Below are 4,381 nucleotides of genomic sequence, written 5' to 3'. Positions count from 1 at the left end.
CCACACACCGCCCCTCCCGCGCAGCCCACCCTGCTGCTCGCACGCTCGGCGCAGAATGGCCAATCCGAGCGCACGGATTGAGCCCCCGAGGCCAATCAAGCAGGCCGGGACCGGGAAGGCGTTGCTCGCCGCAACTGGGCGGTGCGAGGCCGGCACGGACCAATCGGCACCAGAAACATTGGCGGTACCGCCCAATCAAGCGCCGGAGAGATGGAGACTGGCGTGCGAACCGTCAACAAGTTAAGGTGGCCGAAACAGGAACTGCCGGAGACCGGCACCTCAGTCGGCCAATGAGAAGAGCGGAAAGGGCAGACCGGAGGGGAGGGAGGCGCGGGGAAAAAAATCCTTAAAGGGGAAGCGGCGGCTGCCGTGCTCCGTGTCGTGCCGCCGTTACCTCGGCGCCGGTTTAAACCGCCTCTCCCCGCACCGGCTGGCAGCCCCCGCCGCGGGGTCCTACCCCGGGCCGCAGCCCGACCCGCCGCCGCCCGGCTGAAGCTCTAGCAGCTCCATAAACCTCAGTGACGGAACAACACAGAGGGCACCCCCCCCACACACCCCCTCCCCGAGCCGTCAGGTAAAAAAAACCCGTGTAGATAGATATATCTTTTTTGTTTGTTTGTTTGTTTGTTTGTGTTTTGGTTTTTTTTTTCCCCAGATATAAAATATTTTTCTGTCAGAACAGCAGCACGACTGAGGTGACAAGTAAGAAAGAAAAGTACCAACTGGCCGTTGGTAACGTCTGAACGTTGAATTGAGCTGCTCAGGTGCTGAGAATCATCCAAACGAAGCTGATCTCCGTTTTGTCTGAACAGGCCTCATCGAGAGGAGCATTTATACATTGAAATACAGCCCTGCTTCCCCTGCAGTCAGTTCTGGAAAGGAATTGAGATTAGAAAAAAGGCAGCTGGCTGAAGATTTTCCAAATCATAAACCAGCAGCTTGCTGTTTATTAGGAGCCCAAACAATGTCTGTGAGTGTTAGTTATTCACTGTTACTGATTCTTTTAACAAAATCAGTTGTTTCAATGCAAACTTTATGACACACTATGCTTATATTTAGTTCCAGGGAGTAAGACCCTTTATCCATCTTCCTCATTAATTAAAGTTTAAGAAGTGTTGTTTCTTCTGCTAAAATAGGGAATCTTAATTCCCCACTACCTGAGTTTGTATTTCCTGCTAACACCTAATTCAATTACTAGTCATAATAACATTGCCTTCCTGTTTCCAGCCTCAGTAGTTTCCTTCCACAGAAGTTCTGCAACAGTTGCATTTGAAAAGAGTTCCAGAAAGTACTTTACAAGTACTTCATGTCTCTGCTCACCTGTAGGTAATAGTGGAGGTGCAAAGCCTTTTCTCTCTGAGGCAACCTGAAAAGGCAGAACTGTGATGTTTAGGCTTTATAGAAGATGCAAGTGCCTTTTTGCCCAGACAGCATCTTGTGTCCATACAATCTCCTAATATATAATACAGAGCAGGGACAAGTTTCTGAAATAGTGTCCAACAACTTTTCTATTGCTGAAATGAGTCACAGTAGCAATTAGATGTAAAAAAAAAAAAAAAAAAAAAACCAAAACAAAAAACAAAACACCAAAACCAAACAAAACAAAACAACCCCACCAAAACCAAACAAAAAAAAGCCATTTACTTTTGAATAGCTGCTGCTTGCAGAATAATCTTGCAGCTGGCATTATCTGAAAGACCCATTTGCCAGCTGTGAAGAAATTTAAAAGCCCTAGCTATTTTTGCAGAGAAATTCTACAGTTACTGTAAATAGCAACTTTGTAATGTATAAATGTAAACGCACTTTTTCAGTTTTCGTATTTTTTAGTTCTGACATGACAACTAAACTGGAGGACAAACAATATCTGAAAAACCTGTGCTGTCAATTTATTCCAATATAAACTGAGTTACTTCCCCCTTCCCCCTTTTCAAAGGTAGCATGCTTTTTTAGTGAAGATTGTCACTAAAAAGGCACCCCCTGTCCAAAACCAGCAAACCCAAGCTTACTTTCTACCACCCTACTGTGCTCTGGAGTGTTTGACCTCATAAATCTTCAGATTACCCATACAGTGTTAAATACTGGAAATACAGTAGCAAAAATTCACTGGTGAAATCATATATAACAGGTAGTTGTTGAATATCAGTAGCCTGTTTCTGGCAGCGAATATAGACTAGAAATTAAATGGCAAGATAGACTGGAAAAAAAAAAAGTTTTGCACAAATATTTGGAAAAGCTTTACACTGAGTAGAGGAGATGATTTGCTGTTAGCGGGACAGGTGAAGAGTTTCTGCAGCTTTATTTTAAACAGTCTTAAGAACAACTTGAGTGCATTTTTTTTTTTTTTTTTTGCATGAGAGCATCATACTTGACTGTCTTGCAGGTTTGGATTCAATAATTTAGTGAGCAGTAATGGTGTAAGTATTTATGATATGATACAGCAGCTGTTAGAAAAGTGATCAGAAGCCAGGTCAGTGCATCTCTCCCCAGGTGTAGGAGTTTCTTGAACTACAGGCCACGTACATGCAAGTGAGTGAAAGAGAAAGCTGGTAACTCAGCAGCCTGGAGAGCTTGAGCTGGTGTTGCCACAAAACCCTTAGGCAAAATGGTAGTAAAACTGAACTAAAGGACGTGTAGGGGGGAAGGAATGATAAAAAGATATGGAAAAGGTGACCTTGCCATCATCTGGTTTGACTGATGCCTCTTTATGGGCAAGAGAAAAGCACATAAGCAACAATCTCATGTCCCATACAAAGCATCTGGACTAGATGAGTTAAACAGATCTGGAGAACCCCTACAGGGGAAAAAAAGCCACGTTGTCACAAACTGATTACAACACTTGGCTCACAGACTGGTTTGGTAGATATTCAGAAGGACTTCAAATAAAAGATCCCTGTTCCAAAGCTCCTAAGTAATCTAGGCTACTACAGGATCAGAGGACAGTATCCTCACAGGGATGGAGGACTGATTAAAAGACAGAAGTCACAGGGCATGGAATAAAAGATCAGTTTTCACACTAGTAAATAGGGTGATGTACACACTGGGGAAAGAACAACAATCCCCTTTTTTTGTGTGAAGTCAATGAACTTACCGCTCATTAGATCCTGGCATTGTAACTGTTCTTTAAATAATCCTTTCAGTAACAAAAAAGCAAACTGTTGTAACTAAAAGATAATGGCACACCATAAGTTATTACAAGGTCCTCATAAAACAACCAAGTTTTGAATACAGTTGAGGGGAATGGAACTGCTTATCTTAAGATACTAGTAGAACCAGCTAAGCTTTGGAGATCAGTGATATCTGCTAGTTTCCCTGTAAAGAGAACTGAATTGCCTAAAACTGTACAGGCTGTCAGGCGGTGTGACTGGGATGAGCATGGAGAAGGAAAGAAACAGTGACAGAGATCAATAAAAGCTGTATGGCTTGGAGGACAGCTGCAGCAGTTGAAGTTGGCTAAAGGTTTTCCAGCTTCTGCATCTGCTGGTGGGGCCAGTGATGGAGGTGCCATTCCTGGTAGCAGTTCATCTCCAGCTGTGCCTTCCAGGCCCTCCAGCAGAGGTCAGGGAAGACAGCTGGTAGCAGCAGCTCAAGACCACAGTCAAGTTTCAGAGTGAGCTTTGCTTTCACATGTTATCCTAATGGATGCAGCAACTCCATCTACTGATAAAGCACTTTCCAGAAGAACTTAAATGAGTGGATAGAATAATCTATAGAATATTTAGGGTAACATTTATTTTTTTTCCCAGAAACTGTACCACAGTGCAACTTTATCACTTCATAAATGGTACTTCAAAGCAGGAGAGGAACAGGAAGAAACTAAAGACAAAAATGGCTTTAACAGAAGAGACTGGAATAGTTAAGAGAAGAGTTTTACTTAAATATCTTTTTCTCAGAAAAGTCAGTACGGAAGAATACTCGCTGCATCGTAAGACCAGTTACTTTTACAGGTACAGACCACAGTTTTTCAAAGATGGTTGTTAAGATTTGCAAGAGCTAGCAATTAATTCCAATACTTTAAAATATTTAAAATATTTTTATATATTTATTTGGGCTTTATATTTTAAATATAAAGCCCAAACCACAGTTTTTGATGCCTCATCTGTTTGTTTCAAGACTGCTCACTAGTCAATGCAAAAATATTCCAGGACAGTTCCTCTCTTCCCTCCTGACCCCACAATTCAGATGATTTTTGAGAAAAAGCTCATAACTTCAAGGAAAACAAACAGACTCCCACTTTCCTCAGTTGTCATCACAGCAGCCCAACTCACAGTGCATGTTAGAAATGTTTCATGAACCGTGTAACTGAAGATCTGAGGAATATTCTGTACCTGATTTCAGAGAGAAACAGCTGGACTGCAAAAAAATGCACATGACAAGTCATAAA

Source organism: Tyto alba, unplaced genomic scaffold (assembly GCF_018691265.1).
Source record: "Tyto alba isolate M040663 unplaced genomic scaffold, T.alba_DEE_v4.0 Super-Scaffold_14, whole genome shotgun sequence".
In the NCBI taxonomy this organism is placed as follows: domain Eukaryota; kingdom Metazoa; phylum Chordata; class Aves; order Strigiformes; family Tytonidae; genus Tyto; species Tyto alba.
Note: the sequence above shows the minus strand (reverse complement) of the source record.